The following is a 19,601-nucleotide window of genomic DNA, read 5'->3' as shown; positions in this document are numbered from 1 at the left end:
CTGGTTTGTAAGAAGCGATGTTCATTTTCCTCTGGTCGGTCCAGAAGGACTGCGTGGAGTAACTAGAATTTCAAACCTCTTCTCAAATATTTTCATCCTTCTCACCTTTCGAGAACTACTCTGCCCGTTTCTATTTCTTCCTAAAGTGCTGGCGCCAACTGAGGCGGCTCCAAAGTCTTAAAGAGTCCAGCCGAGCTCCGAGCTCCGGCTCAAAACTGTTTCAGCCCGGGGGCTGGGGGACGCGAGCCAAGAACGCGCGGGGTCACGCGCCGGGCAAGCGCCAAACCGGCCGCAGCCCCAGAACGGCCCTGAGGGCGGGGCTGCTGCGGGGCGGGGCTGGGCGGGACGGGGCGGGGCCGGCCGCGCAGGGCGGGAGGAGGCCCGGGGGCGGCTAGGGTGTCACCGCCAACCCGCTCCGGCCGGAAACGGGCGCTTGTTTCCGGCCGGACGGCCGAAAGCCACCGATCCTGAACCAGCCACTGGAGTCGGAGTGGTGACCCGGTGTGGAGCCGGCGGAAAGCCACTGGGAAGAGGCCAGCTTCGGTCAGTCCCGGCTTGGCTCCAGCTCCAGTTCCTGTGGAGAGCAACAGTCGCGGTCGCAGTGTCCGCCTCCGCCTCCATCGTCGTCGGGGGAGGGGCCGCTCGGACCCCGGGGTCACTGCCGAGGAATGAGGAGAGGCGGCCGGGCCCCGCGCTCCGCCCCGGCCTAGAGCCTTGCCCTGAGAGTCGCGAGGGTAACGGAGCCCCCAGCCCTGACACCCTCCCCGTCCTCCCCCGCCCCTCCTGCCTCTCCAGCGCCCCAAACTCCGCGCCTCCGAGCTCCACTGCTCCCTCTTTCTGACCAGACAAGCCATCTCCCTTGAGCACCCGCTCCTCGCCTCGCCGCTCCCTGCTTGGTCCCCACCTTCCCCTTCATGCCAATCTTTCACCTGCGTCCCGCGCTCCCAGCCCTGCCCGGCGGTTCCAGTCCTTTCCCGAGCTGTGCTGGGCAGTTTGGAAGGTCCCCTCTGGTCAGCTAGACTTTGGGGGCGGGATGGCGGAGTTTTAGGGTGGTCAAGATGCAGCCTCCGGCCCCCTCACCCCAGTAGGATAAAGTTCTTTTAAAGTCACTATAAAAGTAAAATGAAAAGACAAGTTTGTTCTCCTTATCCATAGCCAAACTGAGGTGCGTCCAGTAATGATGGAAGGGGTGGGGAGGGGAGGGGGAAGAGAGAGAGAGAGGGAGAGAGCAAGAGAGAGAGAGGGAGGGAGAGAGAGAGAGAGAGAGAGAGAGAGAGAGAGAGAGAGAGAGAGAGAGAGAGAGAGAGAGAGAGAGAGAGAGAGACTGAGAGACTGAGAGAGACTGTGTGACTGTAGGTGAGGAAATTCTGGGGCAGGCTTATGGACTTTAGAAAAAAAGTTGCTCTGAGCCGATGGAAACTTTAGAAGCTGATGATGAGTAAGCCGGGGGCTGCGTGATCTCACTCTTCTCATAATTACTAGGTTAACGGTGTGGCTCCTGTCGAGATGGAATGGGATTTGTTTACTGGGCCGGCGTATTTTTAGCTCGTCGGCTCACAAGGACCAGCCCTCAGAGTCTGTCTCTCCTCCCTGGTGATAGAGTCTCTCTAACCGAGGTGTCTTTTCTGGGCAAAAGGCACATGTAAAATTGGGGAAGTTGAAAGAATAGGACTGGTGATATTTGATCTAAGAGGCTTGCCCCCCATTTTTTTTCCTTAGGGAATTTTCATGACTGCAGAAGCCAAGAGCTAACTCATTGACTTTGACTTTTGCTTTCCTTATGTTTTTGTGAGTACTACAGTAGATGTTTTATTTAGGAAACTAGAAGCTGGTAATTTTGTCAGTCTTTGACTTTTCCTACTCTATATTTAGGTCTTTGAGGAGGCTGGATCCCTTTGTCTCTCAAAGCCCATTTCAGGTGGGAAGGCAGGGGGGAGTAGTGGTGATGAGAAGATGAATCCAAAAGAACAGCTAATTTCATCTTACCTTCTCCATTGCATAGCTAAAAAGACATTTAGAAAACGTGTTTCTTAGTAAATGAGGTTCTGTTCCTGAAGGGATGGAGAAGTCTGCCAGGGAGAATCAGACTTGGAGTTAAATGTTGGCCCTAGGTAACTTACAAATGAACACTTTCTAGGTAAACAGTGAGAAATTAATTATGTCCTTTGTTTTCAAGCAGGTCTTTTAAGTTTACTAACCTGCTGTGCTAGTCTATTGATATTTTGAAGGCTGACCAGAACTGTAAGATGAAAGAAATTGGCTGTTCCTCTCGTACAGACAGGGCTGAATAGCAGTCTGTTCTAACTTCACTAGTGAACTGGTGTCTTCAGAGTGCCTTCCTAACACAGGCCAGTTTCTGTGTACTTAGGGATTGAACACGAAGACAAATATTAGCTCATGCTACGAATAATTGAGAAGGTAAATATGCTGAAAACATAAATTCCCAAACCAAAATAGATTTTTTCCATTTCCCCCCACATTTTGAGTTATCAGCACCTTCTGCCAATCATTATCCATTAACTTGAATAATTTAGAATTGAAAAGATATCTGCTTTGGGCATTATACATTCAAGCAGGAAGTAAAGGTGGAAGACTGTTTCCAAACTACTACTGATTTATTTATTTATTTTTGGTAGTCTGATTTGTCTTATTCCTTTCATTTAGTACCAGGGACTTCTGTGGAGGAAAAAAAGTAAAACTTTGCCAAAGAAAAAAGGCTGGTATGTTGTATGCGGCAGGATGACCAGCAGTGGATTTTGAAGTGTTGGGTATGAGGCCAGGTGACTAGAGATGGATGCTCATTGTTAGATGTGGAGTTATGTCAGTAACTTGGAAATGTTCTTGAAGTAATAATTGCTTTATCTCTCTTTTCTTCTCCCCTCTCCTTCGACCCATTAGTGGAAAAATATCTCAAACAGTCTAAAATCACATATATCTTTTTTGAGTCTAGACTTTTAATAGTTGTTTTAATCCGTGTGAGTTGACTGGTGACAATAGTAGTTATGACATATGGGTAATTTCTATTTATATCTAACTTCCTTTTGTTGAACTGTATATATTCCACAGGGTGGGGATTGAAGAGTTTGTATAACCCTAGGAATGAATGTAGAACAAGCAGCCCACTAGATCTACCACTGTTTGTCAGTTCTTAAAGGGCTTTTTTTTTGAAATTTGAGATACATTATAAACATTAAGGTTAGCTATGATGGAGCAATTTAGTATTACATTGTTATGGGAGCATTGTATTGCTTGTTAAAGTTTCTGAGCTCCCAAATGCCTCAAGTATTCTAACAGTGCTGGCTGAGACTGAGAGAGAGAGAGAGAGAGAGAGAGAGAGTGTGTGAGTGTACGTGCGCGCGAGTGTAGGTAAGTGTCCCTCTTACCATCGAACACACTTATTTCCGTGGTATGTTTCCTATATGGAATAGTGACTAGAGTCTTAGTAGTGCCCAATAGATTCAGACGATTAAAATTTTGTGCAGTGCATTTTTATCATGAACTCCTGAATTTGATTGGCTTTTTAAGAAAATAGAAGAGAGGACTTAAAAAGTCCTTGCTGAATAACAATTGAACACTCCTATGGATAAAGCAACCTCCAAGCTCCAGTGGCAGCCTTTGGGGATATAGAAAGATGTAAAACAGATGTCTTTTCCCTTGGAGTGGGGGTTAGGGTTGGAGTGGGAGCATGTGAGACAAGGAGCAGAGCAAAGGAGGGTGGTGACGTAGAAATGGGGAGAGGCTTTAGAATGCTTAATGTGTTACACTGGCATGTATATGGACTGGAGAAGACTTGAAGTAACAAGGAATTAATGAGATTAAGCAAAGGGATGTTTGTTTTGAAACAGACTTGGGGGATTATAGATTAGTCATATAGAACTATGGACTATGAAATTAGATGGACTTTGGTTCTTCTCTTTATGATATGACCTTGCCCATGTCATTACCTATAAGTATTTACATTGAAAATGAAAAATGTTTTCTGTGTTAGAGATAAAAAGAAAAGATTTTCTGAGGGGTTGGGGATCCTTAGCATGCAAGGGTTCCCTAGTTTCTGTTCCCAGCACTGCACAGATTGGATGTGGTAATGTACATATGTAATCCCTACACCTGGGAGGTGGAGGCAGGAGGATCAGAAGTAGGTTTATGGGTACCTTTCCTTGGCTATGTAGTGAATTCAGGCCCAACCTGGGATACGTGAAACCCAGTCTCAAAAACCCAACAAAAGCATTTTCCAAATAAAGTATAGAATATACAATGTGCAATGATGGTATGTATGAATGACTAAGTTATGTGTGAGAGTGACTGGTGAGAATGTGGGTTGGTCAGGTCATGGGGAGTAAGAGGGTGGAAGGCACTCAGAGGCAGACTGTTGGATGTGGATTGAAGGGTCAATAGAGTCATTGTAGGGCCTTGAACAAAGGATGGATTTAATGAGAAATATTGAGCCCTTTGGTCTCAGGGACAAGGAGTCAGGCAGGAGCCGGTACATTGTGACTCTTCTGCTTCTTTTCTGTACCATCCTGACCCAAAGAGATATAGCCAGCAGATGAAAGATTCTTATAGAAGTTTTTGTATTTGCATATGTTGCTGTCTGAGCTCTGCTTGTCCCTGTCTCAGTGCACCAGCCTGTGGAGAAATCGCAAGACTATGGCGGGGTTCTGCTCAAAAGCTTGTGGTAAGGATAACATTATGTTTCAAGGGCATTTAGCTCTGTTAATGTAGAGAGTGCTGGCATAAGAATTCAACACTTCATGAACAAATTTATTATTTTAAAAATGCATTATTTTGCTTGGCAGTGGTGGCACATGCCTTTAATCTTAGTTCTTTGGAGACAGAGGCAAGTAGATCTCTGTAAGTTCAAGGCCAGCCTGTTCTACAGAGCTAGTTCTAGGACAGCCAAGACTACCAAAAAAACCCTGTCTCAAAAAAACAAAACCCATTATTTTTAAAGCCAGACTTATTTTGGAGGTTATACTGAAATTGAATTTACATTTCTAAGCCTATATTACTATGTAGCAAAGAAAAGACTAAGAATGATGAAGTACAATTAATTTTGGCTTAAATATATAGCTTTAGAAATCCACAAAATTAATAGTTCATTTATGGGTAATTAAAACTAGACTATACTAAGTATCTTAATGTAGGCTAATTTCAAAATCTGTGAAGGTTGAATGTGGCCTCTCAGGCTACATCCCTCATGCCTAAGAACAATTGATAGATGATGTCTATATTCTAGCTAGAATGAATCTTCATTCACAGTATCTGGGGAATCTCACTAGGGTAGCTTCCTTAAATGTCTTGGACACTGAAAAATCTTCTCTAGATATCCTGAAGGGAAATCCTTTGATGATATGACTAATTTAAGAAAGGGGGTGGTGGAGAAAGGTCTCCACATATAAACAAAAGCACACAGCTGTTATTGGGTGGACTTGCCACCCTCATCCCTGCCAGCCACCACCTTCTTGTAGTCATTACAAAACTATGTGTTTGTGACGTCATGAGCACAGGTTATTACTTACCATGAGTCGGGTGATTATATCTCTGAATTGGAAACCAGAGGCAGCAGAGGCAGTAATTTTATCATGTACAGCTAGATTGGGATTAATTTCAACTGTATTATTTAGTATGTCTTCTCTCTATTTCTTCTAAAAAAAACATTTTGGGGTACGAGGAGTTAATTAAACGTGTTTTTATTGAGTTCTATGCTAAGTGCTTGAAGGACCAGGGGGAAAATGACAGCTTTGTGTCCTTGAAGAGTTTTGAGTTCAGCTGCAAGTAAGAGGAACGGAGTGGATATTTATTGAGCTTGGATCTACGTGCCAGATACAATTTTTAAATTGAAAGTATACTGATAATTGTATAGCCCAGGCCTTATACCATAGACACATTAGGAGAAAGTACTCTGGTAATTATGAAAGGTACCACAGAGGAATTATAGCATTTCAGATGCTTTAAAAAAAAAAGTGCATTAGGATAGCCAGATATAGTAACACACACCTGTAATCCTAAATCCTATCATATGAGAAGCTGAAGATCAAAGATTTTGGGTTTCAGATTAGATCAAACGCAGACACACAGACACAGACACACACACACACACACACACACTACTAGGTGGAAGTGGCACATATCTTTAATGGGAGGTAGAAGCAGGCAGATCTTGGTGAATTCTAGGACAGCCAGTGCTACCTAGAGAAACCCTGCCTTAAAAATCAAACCAAAACAACCCCCCCAAAACCAAACAAAAACAACAACAAAAACCAATAAATAAAAGGAACCAAACAACATCCTGGAAAAAGAACAGTATTCAAGATATTCTAGGGGTGTTGATTAGCTTGACCTGAGTAGTAGTGAAATGAGGGTTGTGTTTATGGGAAGAGGGAGTCGTAAAAAGTCTTAATAAATTTATGTGTTAAGAGATAGAGAATAGGGAGAAGGGAACCTGTGAAGATTTTTCATAGAATGTAATAAGACAGTAAGGCACAAGTTGGCTTGTTGTTTTAAGGGAGAGAGACTGATGTCTGGAGTGTGAAATGAGGAGGCCTGAGAGTGGTCTTGAAGGTGGACTATAGAAAAGAGAAGAAATGAGATAGTGAAGGGAAGTTGAAAACGAGTGAGGACTGGTATGGAAGACACAGGAAGGCAATGAGTCGGGTAGGACTTGTTAAGCCTAGGCTATATGAGACACTGACTGAGATAAAAAAACATTGTGAAAATTTCCTTCTTAAAAAAGTTTGTATGTGTGTGGGAGGTCCTGCATGTTTATATGTGTGCCATGTGCATGCCTCTCTTGGCCAAGTTAGGGTGTCAGATTCCCTAAAACTATAGTGAAATTACAGGTGGTTGTGAGCCACCTGTGAGTGCTGCCCTGAACCCTGGTCCTCTGGAAGAGCAGTCAGTGCTCATAAATTTGTAGTTATCTCTGCAGCCTCACTTTTCTTTATTTTTAAGGAAACATGATGAGTTCAGTTTGGGATGTATTTGGTTTCAGGTGGCACATGTCTGGAAGAAAGCTGCTGTGGTTGCCAGAGTTAGGGGCCTAGGGCTGGGTGGAGATCGTGGATAACAGGTGTATCAGCAACGATGGAGCCCCTGGAGTTGGGAGGACCGGGCTAGAGAAAGCAGCATGGTAAAGACTGGCAGAGAGCCTGAGTGTTAGCATTCTTCCTCCAGGCCATCCCAGCTGTTCTCCTTTCTCCTCTCCTGTTCATTTGGTTCTGTTTTTATTCTTCTGCCTCATCCAGTGTCGATTGGCTATCTCCCATCTACAAACTCTGTTCTGTGTACTAAGGAGATGGGAATGGGTCAGGAAGAGTCTGTGCTCACAAGGAGGATAAGGGTCTAATTTAGTTGTTCCCAACCTGGTGAACCACGACCCCTTTGGGGTCACATATCAGATATTTACATTACTATTCATAACAGTAGCAAAATTATAAAAGTTATGCAAAAGCAAAAGGTTATGAAGTAGCAACAAAAAATTTTATCATTGGGGTCACCACAACATGAACTGTATTAAAAGGGTCACAGCATTATGAAGGTTGAGAACCACTGGTCTAATTGAAAGATAGTAAATACGTAAGTGTGATAAGAGCTGTAATAAAAGTTATGAGGTAGAGAGTGGAGGCCCACAGGTCAGTTCTGCTGTGGGCATGAAACAAGAGGACAAGTGAGAGGCCTCCCCGAGGAGGTGACATTGCCAGGGAATGATGAGCTAAGCATGTAGCCTGCAGGAGACTGAGAGTAGCACACTCTAGGCTGAGACTATACCTTGAGTGAAAAAGCTTAAAGGAATGAAAAGTCATGTAGTATTTGAAATTATGGCTGGCAGACAAGGCGGACAAGGTTAGACCATGTGGAGCTTTATGTCCTGTCAGTATGTCCGTCCGTCCGTCCGTCCATCCATTATTGAGATGGAATTTTATGCTATAACTCAGGCAGGCCTGGAATTTAACTATGTAGCTCAGGCTGGTCTTGAACTTATAGCTGCTCTTCTGCTAGTTTCATAAGTGCTATGTACAGATGGGAACCTCCATGCCTGACTTGTGTTTATTTTGTGGTGCTGAGAATTGAACTCAGTACCTCCTGCATGCTAGGTATGTACTCTACCACTGGAGTGCTTTATCTGGTAAAGCACTAAGTAAATGGTGAGGTAATAAGGATTGTAAGCATATGCTGATAAATTTCAAAACCAAGAAAAGCTATTTCAGTGGTGTATAAAGTGTATTTGAGATGAACAAGGCGAAGGACTTTTTAGTAATTTCCTGTTCAACCACAGCACATTTGTTGATGGAGTTTGTGGAGTCAGAGAATTGGAGGGATTATTATGTTTTTATTTGTCTTAACTTGTAGATTGACTACCTGAGGATTTAATCAGGATCACAGTAGTTTTGATAGCTCAGTCTTCAGTGGCTGACCTTTGGCAGGTGATTAGTAAATGTGAGGTCACCACACTGTTCTCTCTTGTCCTCTTTTAGTGTTTGCTTTATTCTCCCACCTTGTACTGTGCTAAAAGACAGAAGGCTTAGTGACCCCATTCCACTGTCCTTTCTGTGGTATTCCCCAAGGTTTGATTGAGAAAATCCTGCTTTGAAAGTACCACTGCAGAGGGACTTTTGATGTGGGTCAATTAAGTGCCCAGGAGGGAGATGAACAGTGTGTTAGGATTATCAGCTGTAATGGTTGGATGTAGAAGGAAGTCAAGGTTTTACTGAGTATGTAGGTTTATTTTTCCTTCCCACTAAATTCCCTCCCAAGTTGTTTTACTTAGTTTTAAATTGGGCCAGCAAAACTTTGGTTAGGAATAGGCTATGGCTTATGGTGACCTACTATTGTAATTCCAATACTTAGGGGGCTGATGCAGAAGGATGGTGAGTTTGAGGCTAGCCTATACTATAGTGCTGAGACACTGTCATCGTCCCCCCCCCCCCCCCCATCCCCAGCCAGCATGGTGGCTCATACCTATAGTCCCAGCACTTAGTAGGCTAAAGTAGAAGGACATCAGGAAATTTGATTTCAGCCTGGGCTACATAGGGAGTATGTGTTTGGATCACAGAATGAGACTTTATCTCAAAAAGCAACAATGACAAACAAACAAAAAACCTCAAACCAAAACAAACAGGCATAGTAAATCAGACACTATACTCAGATTCCCACTTTCTTGTTTTGTGTGTATGTCTTTTTTTGGCTGGGGAAGAACAGGATCAGATAGAGAACATTTTCAGTTTCCTGATTCCCTTGGGGAAGTTGAGACTCTGGGGAGTGTGGAAGGATGGGTACCTTCTGAAGGCCTTCTTGGGATCTTGACTGACTTGCAATTTTCTTCTGTTTTCTGAGCTGTGTCAACATCTTCCCCAGAGAAGGGCTTTGGTTTGGAAGCTGTCCACTTCAGTAGCGCTGCCAATTCTTGATTCTTTCTCAAGTGGGCAAGGGTACATTTTGTTTTTGTTTGTGAGTGTTGGGGGAGGGGAGAAAGGAGGTACAGAAGAGCTACTCACAGCCAGTCCTTGTCTGGATTCCTCTGCGCTGGAAGTTTCCTTGGCTTTGTTTTGGTGGAGATGACTTTGCTGCACCGGCATTTAAGTTATTTGGGAAGGTGGTTCTCACTCCCCTCAGCTATCTGATTTGGGATGGCAGTATAAAAACTTCATTCTTAACCAGTATTGTCAACCCCTCTCCACCCTGTTCTAGACACTTCTTGTGTCTACTGTGTGAAGTGTTTATGACTCTTCAGCCTAAAATGAAAGCAGTCATGTGTTCCCTTAAAACAGCCTTTGGGGGTTGTCAAAGGACCCTTTCACAGGGTCCCATGCCACATATCCTACATATCAGATGTTTACACTACATTCATGTTGGTATCAAAATTACAGTTATGAAGAAACAACAAAATAATTTTATGGTTGAGGGGTCACAGTTATGAAGTAACAACAAAGTAATTTTATGGTTGGGTCACCATTAAAGAGAAGGACCTATACTAAAGAGGTGTCTTAAAAGGTTAGGGGAGCCGGGCGTTGGTGGGGCATGCCTTTAATCCCAGCACTTGGGAGGCAGAGGCAGGTGGATCTCTGTGAGTTCGAGGCCAGACTGGTCTACAGAGCGAGTTCCAGGACAGCCTCCAAAACAATACAGAGAAACCCTGTCTCAAAAAAAAAAAAACCAAAAAAAAAAAAAAGGTTAGGGGAACTATCCTGATTCTGAGTGTTGTCATTGCACATTGCATTTATGACTCTTATTTCTGGTTTCCCTATGCTGTGCTGGGCACCAACTAGGGCCACCTTTGCATGCTAGGCGAATGCTGTGACACTGAGATGTTCCCCAGCCCACGATTACCTCGTTTTTCCAACTACCTAGCCCTTCCTTTTCACGTTTTTGTTTTTTGAGACAGGGTTTGTCTTTGTAGCCCTGGCTCTTTTGGAACTCACTCTATAGGTTGTCCTGGAACTTAGAGATCTGCCTGCCTTTGCCTCCTAAATGCTGGGATTAAAGGCGTGCACCACCACTGCCTGGCTCCTTTTCAGTTCTACGTGAGGACCTAGTTTAAATATTTAGAAAATTTTAGGGAAAAAGCCCTAACAGATCATTTTGAGCCCACAACTCAAATGTAAAGAATATTAATATTTTATCATACTTGACTTGTTTTAATGTCTTGTACTCTTTAAAATATTTCACAAATATAGCCAAAGTTCTACACTACATCCATTCCCCTTCTTTTCAACAAGAGACCATGGACCTGATCATTTCATTTTAGATTTTATACTTTTCCCTACATATTACATATTCATAAACATTTATGTATATTATATAAATCCTATGTAAGTATAGTCTTACTATAAGCAGGCAATACAATGTTTACAGTGCTCTCAAAATTGCTTTTTCAGCGGGGCGGTGGTGGTGATGGTGGTGGTGGTGGCGGCGGCAGCGCCGGTGCACGCCATTGATCCCAGCACTTGGGAGGCAGAGGTAGGCGGAGCTCTGTGAGTTTGAGACCAGCCTGGTCTACAAGAGCGAGTTCTAGGACAGCCTCCAAAGCCACAGGGAAACCCTGCCTCGAACCCCCTCCCCAAAATTTTTGTTTTGCTTTTTCAGTTGTGTCTAGACATGGATCTAGTTCATGCTGTCATGTAATCTTTAAGTTTAATTACTCTTTCCACTGCTAAAGAATCCCTACCTTCCTTTAAGCTTTAGTGTTTGGTGTTTCATGGGCATCGACAAAACTGTGCCTCGGTTGATTTGTACCATTTTGTTGGTACTTGTCATATAGTATTTGTATATTCTCATACTTTGGCTTATTTGTGCCATTGGCATACTTTCTAAGCACTGTTAGTGCCTTAAAAACAGGTAAGTAGGGCTGGAGAGATGGCTCAGAGGTTAAGAGCGCTGACTGCTCTTCCAAGGGTCCTGAGTTTAGTTCCCATGGCTCACAGCCATCTGTAATGAGATCTGGTGTCCTCTTCTGATATGCAGGCAGAACACTGTATACATAATAAAAAATAAATAATAAAATCTAAAAAACAAAAAACAAACAAAAAAAAAAAGACCAGATAAGTAGTCTCTTTGATTTTTGTTTTCCTTGTGGGTCTTACAACACTAAGCATTTAATAACTATTAGTCATGGTTAGTGATTAAATGGTCAGATTAATAAAGGTATCTGTTGTGTTAGTGAACTCTTTAATTTAAAATTTTGACATGACCCTATAAAAATAAAGCTTACAAAGAAACATTCTGCAATAAAAAGTATATTAAAATATACATAAAGTATACTCAGCACTCATTTCCTGCAGGGAATGAAAGCACACATTCCTTGGAAGTTGAAGCAGAAATCGATAGGCGATACCGTCACAGTAGGGAAGCTCCTGGCTGGGAATTGATCCTGGTGACTTTTGATCCCTGTGTGCTCCTGTGGCCAGACTCACTTCACTAGCTATCAAATTCTGCTTTTGTCGTCAAGGCCTTGACATCCTCATCACACACACACACACCCTCCCTCCCTCTCTGTTTACTTATTAAATACTGCTGAGGACCTGGAAGTTTTGGCCTCTAAAGAAAATGTGATACAGTTCTTACATACATGTGTGCATGTATTTTTAACAATGTCTCCCACCTCCAACACCCACACATTCTTACGTGTACATTTTAGCCATGTCTCCTCCCACTTCTGGCTTCTCAACGTTTTGTTGGTTTGTTTTTAGATAGTGTCTCACTATGTAGCTCATACTGGCCTGTTCTAGAATTCACAGTCCTGCCTTGTCCTGCCCACTCTGAGATTACCAGAATTATTTGTTGTTGGTTTTTGAGCTGGCCCTGGCTGACCTGGAGACCAGACTGGCCTCAAACTCAGAGATTCACCTACCTCTGCCTTTGGGATTAAAGGCATGCGCCACCACTGCCAGTTGGCTGGCTGGCTTCCCTCCCTTCTCTCCCTCCCTCCCTTCTTCCCTCTCCTTCCCTCCCCCCTCTCTTCTTCCTCCTCCTCTTTCTCCTCCTCCTCCTCCTCCTCTTCCTCCTCCTTCTTTCTTCTTCCCTAGCCAAGTGTTTGCCATGCACATCTTTAATCCCAGCACTCTGGAGGCAGAGGCAGGTGAATCTCTTGAATTATATTCCACCTGTTGTACAGGGTGAGTTCTAGGACAGCATGAGCTGTTACACAGAGAAACCCTGTCTCAGAAAACAAACAAAATTGAGGAGGCCATGATATTTCAGACACTACAGCTGATTGAAGGCGTTTGTCGCCGCCACCTGGCTCAGCTACTTTCCTTTACAATTATCAATTAATGCCTTCAGAATCAAGTTGTTAATGAGATGTGGAGATAGATCAATCGTAAATTAGCTTTGCCCAAGAAGCTCGTGTCGCACGCCTTTAATCCCAGCAGAGACAGGTGGATATCTGTGAGTTTGAGGCCAGCCTGGTCTACAGAGTGAGTTCCAGGACAGCCATGACTGTTTCACAGAGAAACTCTGTCTCGAAGAAAAAAAAAGCCTGAGGTGAAAGCTCTTGCTGTGACTATGTACATGTCATTGATTGTGTTAGGTCTAATAATTTTACATATTCTATAAATGACTACCCCCTTTCCCCACCAGGCTATCTCCATGTTGCCTCCCGAGTCTCCATAAGGGAGCTCTGGTGTTGGAGAAAATGCCTGTGGCCTTTGAGTTCATTTGACTTTGGGAAGGAGCTCTAGCCTCAGACTATTCTGCTATGTTGTGGTTCCCAGAGTATTCTTAGGTTGGGGAGGAAGATGCTGAAGTCAGGGAAAGAACAAAGAAGCAGAGGTTAGTAGGTATTGCAGAATAGGAGTAGGGACAGGAACATAGCATCTCTTCCTAACTCTTCAAAACCTGGTCAAGGGTTCTGTGTAAGCCTTGTAATTTAACTATCTCCAGGCTATATACTAACAGTTAATTGGATAACATCATATGTAAAGTATAGCTAAAAAGGTCAATTTTGTGTTCTGCAGTAGGTGGTTTTTTTGTTTTGTTTTTGTTAAGGCTATTTTAAATGAGTTAATCCTTTTGTGTCTTGTTTTGTTTTGTTTTTGTTGTTGTTTTTCATGACAGGTTTCTCTGTAAAACAGTCCTGGCTGTCGTGGAACTCGCTCTGTAGACCAGGCTGGCCTGGAACTCACAGAGATCCACCTGCCTCTGCCTCCCGAGTGCTGGGAATAAAGGTGTGTGCCACCACCACCCGGCTTTTTGTGCCTTTTAAAAAATGTATTTTTTTATTTTACTGACTTATTTGATGTGCATTGCTGTTTTGCTTGCATGCATGTCTGTGAGAGGGTGTCAGGTCCCCTGAAACTGGAGTTTAGACAGTTGTGAGCTGTTATGTGTTCGTTGGGAGTTGAACCTGGGTCCTCTGAAGAGCAGCCAGTGCTCTTCCACTTAGCCATCTTTCTACCCCCTTTTGTGCCCTTTGAATGATTAGCAGCTAAGACCAAAGGAAAAGGAGCTTTCTTCTCTGAGACTAATGTTAGTGAAGCTTGATGTTATGTGGAGCTGGTCTGCTTGGAGGAAGAGAGGTACAGATATTAGGAAAGTGTGATGTTGACAGCTACACATTTTAGGCAGCAAGTTCTTGTCTGCTCTTAGAGCCCTCTGTGAGTGTTTGCTTGTTTTCCTTTGAACTGGGAGCAGCTTACTTGTCTGTTAAGTTCATTTCTTTTGATTTATTAGGGAACAAGTCTCTGATGTCCCTAATTCTTGGTTGCTGTTATTTACTGACCAGAGATAGACTTCTCATTACTCTTCTCAGAATCCTGAATATTAAATTTGAAAATTAGACTTAAGTGTTGTCATATCCTAGCTTCTTTGTTTTTTTTTTTTTTTTTTTTTTTGGTTTTACGAGACAGGGTTTCTCTGTATTGTTTTGGAGGCTGTCGGTCCAGCCTGGCCTCGAACTCACAGAGATCCCCCTGCCTCTGCCTCCTGAGTGCTGGGACTAAAGGCGTGCTCCACCACCGCCCGGCTCCAGCTGTAATTTTTTATAATACACTTGTTCATCATGAAAATTAAGGTTATGTAAATTTCCTTTGGTGTTTGATGACTGGTGAAAATGATGCACCAATGTGATTCTAAGAAGGTATTGTCCAATAAATAAGCAAGAGTAGGAGGATAGGTCCTGTGGGGATCTACATTCTGGGTTAAATAGGACTTGGTTTTACACACACACACACACACACACACACACACACACACACACACACACACACACACACAGAGAGAGAGAGAGAGAGAGAGAGAGAGAGAGAGAGAGAGAGAGATGGAAACTTTGTAGCATACAGCAGTATACAGCATTTTAGAACTAAAGGAACTTTACATGTTACTATCATTTTCTAGCTGAGTTAATCAAGGACCAGAAAATTTGAATTACTTGTCCAAGATGGTAGCTAACAGCAAACACTGTATATTTGCTTTCTAAAAAGTTAGGCCTCCAGGTTAGAGTTATACTCATCAAAAAATTAATAATTAGGGCTTGGGAGATAGCTCAGTTCTTAAGTGCTTGTCAGTCACATCATGAGGACTGAGTTTGACCCCTATTACCCATACAGAAAAGCTGGCTGTGGTGATGGTGGGGCTTGTATCCCTGAACTGGGGGAGGGGAGACAGGCAGACTAACACACAAGGTGAGTTCCAGGCCAGTGAGAGACTCTGCCTCAAAAAATAAACAGTAAGTGAACAAATAATAAATAAGTAAAGGTGAAATGACATCTGATGTAATTCTGTGGCCTCCACATGCACAGTCTCACGTGTTTCTATAGTTGTGTCTGTACCTGCGCACAATGTGAACTTGGATACACATGAGCAAGAAGTTAATTTTGTGAGGACGAAATATTTGCAGACAAGATAAATATGCAAAGCCATGAGCACTAATAAACAAGTGAGCAATCAGTTCCTGTAGCATTCTATCTAAGTAAGGAAGGGTTAGGTAAAATTTGCCCCTAATGAGCAATGAGAAATTTGAGTGATTTGAAGAGAAATGAAATTTAGCAATTCTTACTGTGGGAAAGGAATAGATAATAATGTGCTTGTTTTCAAATGGGTTAGAGCAATAGGAAAGCTTAGTTGGGTTGCTTTGGGATGCTTTTCTTGAGGTTTGCCTAGTGGGAACTTTTGGAAAATGCTGATTGTAACCAGAGGCTTTCAGCAATACGGAATTGAGAGTTGAAGTCACTAGTTTGTTTGCCCCCAGGAAGCAATAGAGCTCAGGCTGAAGCTCTCTTGACTGCCCTTCAGGGTTCTCTTTTACCGTATTGTATTGCTTAGGAGGAGGTAGGTCATGGTTAAAAGTGCAGATCAGATGCCTGGGAAATGGAATGGGAAGTTAATGACCACATTATGATGAGGTCTAACCACAGACTGTTTCAGTTCTGGATAAGTTTTCTGTGCACTTAAACACTACTGTGAACTCACAGCTGTCATGCTCAGACTGCACTACAACAAGCAGTTAGTGTTGTCTTCTTTTGAGGTGCAACTCTTTGTATTCAAAAGGAAAGATTCCTTTGGATTTTGGATTTAAATTATATTCTCCCTGACTCTCAGGTTTAAAGATAAAATAATTTTTCCCTTGTAAGTGGAATGATTACTTGGGTTAGCAAGCTGAAAATAATGTCTTTTTGGAATAAAGGGAGGAAGTAGGTCTAAATTAAACTCCCTCTGATTTATATTATCAGCAGTTAAGAACAACTTACATAGGTGCTCTTACCTAAAAAGGGGAGTGAGTACTGTGAAGCTGTTGAATGTTTTTACTAACAGATTAGAGGCTTTTATGTGATTTTAAAATATGTAATCAGATATATTAAGATAGTGCTCTTTTTTACCCCTCTTCTTTCCTTTTGAAAACACGATTTTATCTACATGTTGATAGATGCCTGTCGCACCTGCTGTGCGGCCTGCATCCGAGAATGTAGCGAGGTTGTCGGGATAGATGACACAGAGACCGGTCGGTTGCTTTAAGAAAAACTTTACGCTTCCCAAGTCAGCTTTAGGAGGAGATTCCAAGTCCGCTTAGGAGAGAGAAGTCTCTCCAGGAAAAAAGAGCTTCCCTTTTTAAGGACTTCTGTCATCCATCTACATATAATTCTTTTCAGACTTCTCACCCTCCTGGCTGGTGGTCGGGGAGACACAGCAGGGGGGACAGGAAGAGGCATCTAGCCGTAGGGGGTGTGAAAGTCATGGTATCTCAGTGAGCAAGCCCTTATCTGAGCCCTATCAAGAGCTTTATAGCACTGAATTGTTTTCAGTAAACATTACACAGCTGCCTGCTCCCAGGCCGAAGGGGAAGTGGGTTTCTGCTCAAGGTCTGGTGTCCCCACAGATGCCCAAGGATTCAGAATAACATTTTCTGAATCACCATTTGCTATTTTTCAACTGTAAGGGCCTGGCACTGCTCTTACTTTCATCTGCCAAGACTTTGCTGGGTTCTGTGACCAGGTTTCTAGTAGTAAACACCTTCCAACCGACATTTGGCTTATAGGACCCATACCCCATTTTGTTCTCTGTCAGGGTCTCTGTCATAACTTCTGACCTGGCTGGAGAATAAAAGGAAGACAGTATTACTGTTTGATAGTAGATCCTGTCCTGACTTAACCCTGGCACTGTATATCTTATTTAGTACAACAGTCCCCTAAGGTAGATATTCTTGTACACAATTACAGATGAATTATTCAAAATAGTCGTTGCTGTTGTTGAGGCACTGTGTTGAGTACTAAGGCTTAGTACTAGGTACTAAGTATAAGGCACTGAACACTAAGATACTGAGACTATTACAGTGAATGTCACATGAAGTCTCTGCCAGAGTCTAAGCAACTTACTTGGGTTACAAGAAGGAGAGTGATAGAGCTGGAATTTAGATAGAGCTTTTATGGATTCCAGAGGTAACATCTGCAACCATTATTACATTAGGCTGTCCTTTATATATATATTACACGATCTTTAAATACTTAAGTAAGACAAATCATAAAAACAGGTACAACCTCCTGAATTCCTTTGTTCTAAAGACTCTTGATGAATACAAGGAAAAAATGTGTCTGTGCTGACAGGTCTTGTCCCCCTGCTCATACCTTGGCATAAACTGGACAGTATGGCTTGCTTTAGACCATGTGTCATGAAGACTGGGAAGATTTGCTTCCTTGGCTTCCAGAAAGTACTTTGCCTGCTCTCATGTTCTTTCTTGTCACTCTGATGAGTAATGCATTACTGACAGTGTCACGTCGTCCTTCCAGTTGGACTTTTTTCCTTTACCCCAGTCCTTCCTGATGAGTATATGAACAGAAACACTTTGGTTGGATTTACCTTCTGCAACTCATTCAATTAGAAAATGTTTTCTGTATCATAATTCTGGGAAAGCGTTTTTGAGAGTGGGAAGAACATAAAAAATTGGGTGTCCTCTGCCTAGCCACAGTCAGTTTTCTTTGTATTCTAAGTTGACTCTTTAGCTCATGCTATTAAAGAGAGTGCTCATCTGGTTCCTCCTCCTCCCCCCTTCTGTTTGGTTTGTCGGGACAAGGATTCTCATCTAACAGCCCTGGCTGTTCTGCACTGGCTTTGTAGACCACAATAGCCTTGAACTCACAGGGACCAGTCTGCTACTACCTCCTGAGGGCTGGGATTAAAGGTGTGTTTATTTTAAATTATGGCCATTGTTGTCATGTGCCAACAACTGGGATAAGTGATATTCAACAATTTCAAAAGAGGCACAAGGATTTGTTCTAGAAATTACTAGAAAGCATTAATTACAAATGCTTAGGACTCAGAATCTGGATTCCATTTGTGTTCTATAATTTAGGTAGGATCAAAGTTTTAGGTATTAGAACTATTTGGTATTGAGGATGCAGTCATTTTTATACTGGAAGTTGTGTACATAACTTCTGCTGCTTCCTGTGTCTGAGACCAAAATCTGTTTGGAGCTGTTCGCTCAGGCTGCTTTTGCCATAGGCACCAACTGTAGCCTCTGGATAACTGGTGATTTGTAACGGGAAGGATGGCAGTGGAGCACACAGCTGTCCAGTCCGTCCTGTAAGGATTTTAACCTGCTCCAAAGCCTCTTGAACCTTTCTGTCCCAGTCCCATATAACGATCTTCATCAAGTTATGCAGCGGGACAGACAGACAGCTTAGGCAAGAGGGGCATGAAAATCTGCCAATATCCCAAGAGTTCCCAGAATGCCTGTAGCTTCTTGGTTAACAAGCATGGGCTGTTGTAGGATTTTGTTAGTAACATTGTCAGGTATCATATGCATCTTACCAGACCATAATAATGTAAGAATCTAATTGTGCCTGGAGCTTAGGTACAAAGAGAATCAGAATGCATCAAGTGAGATTAGTGGGATAGTTGACATGGGCGTAAGAAATGTGGGATACTTTGGTGGGTGCACAGTTGGTGAGGTGGTCTGCCTGCTGTGCAGTTGTGGCTCACCCTAGACTCTGACTTCCTTCCCCAGCCCTCACAGTGCTGGTCTTATAGACATGTGCCCCTGTGCCCACTCTGCATTATGTTAAGTCTTTAAAAAGTGCTCAGATGCCATGTATTTCCAGTTTGCCTTTCTCAGACATTTCCTCTTTGTTAAGTATTTCTTTTCTTTCTTTTTTTTTAAGATTTAATTTATTTATTATGTATACAGTGTCCTGCTGCATGCTTGCTTACACGTCAGAAGAGGGCATCAGATCTCATTACAGATGGTTGTGAGCCACCATGTGGTTGCTAGGAATTGAACTGAGTCCTCTGGAAGAGCAGTCAGTGCTCCTAACCTCTGAGCCATCTCTCCAGCCCCTAGTATTTCTTCTTTAGAAAATTATGTCCTGGGGCTAGAGAGATGGATCAGTGAGTAAAGCTTTGCATTTGCCACCATTTGTGTTTTGAGCGTTTAACTGTAGGTGAAGCTTCTGAGGAAAGGGTGGAGTTACACAGTTGTAGTTTCAGGTTCTTACTGACAATCTGAGCCTAATACTTGCAGACTGGGTCAGTTTGGTCTATTGAGTGTATAATTTAAGGGGAAACATGTCATTTTGCTTGAGTTAGTCCTACAGTTTTTTGATAGAAGTAACTTATTGATCCTTTGAATTAAGAGTATTTACTTGCTTTTAAATTCTCATTAAGATAGTTTTCTATAG

The 19,601-nt window shown here is 42.8% G+C and overlaps 1 protein-coding gene across 2 annotated transcripts in view; it reads left to right on the top strand.

Moving 5' to 3' along the window:
• The first annotated feature begins 596 nt into the window (after positions 1–596).
• The window catches only part of Otud7b (OTU deubiquitinase 7B), a 59,105-nt gene continuing 40,100 nt past the window's right edge, over positions 597–19,601 (top strand). Inside the window, exons 1-2 of one of the 2 annotated variants that reach the window (XM_040752208.1) lie at positions 597–734; positions 4,618–4,675. The gene's annotated coding sequence lies outside the window, so the exon portion shown is untranslated. The remainder of the gene's footprint in view (positions 735–4,617; positions 4,676–19,601) is intronic. The other variant, XM_040752207.1, reaches the window with a different exon arrangement.

Source organism: Mesocricetus auratus, unplaced genomic scaffold (genome assembly GCF_017639785.1).
Source record: "Mesocricetus auratus isolate SY011 unplaced genomic scaffold, BCM_Maur_2.0 Super-Scaffold_100009, whole genome shotgun sequence".
Classification (NCBI taxonomy): Eukaryota; Metazoa; Chordata; class Mammalia; order Rodentia; family Cricetidae; genus Mesocricetus; species Mesocricetus auratus.
Note: the sequence above shows the minus strand (reverse complement) of the source record. Positions and strands in the feature narration are given on the sequence as shown.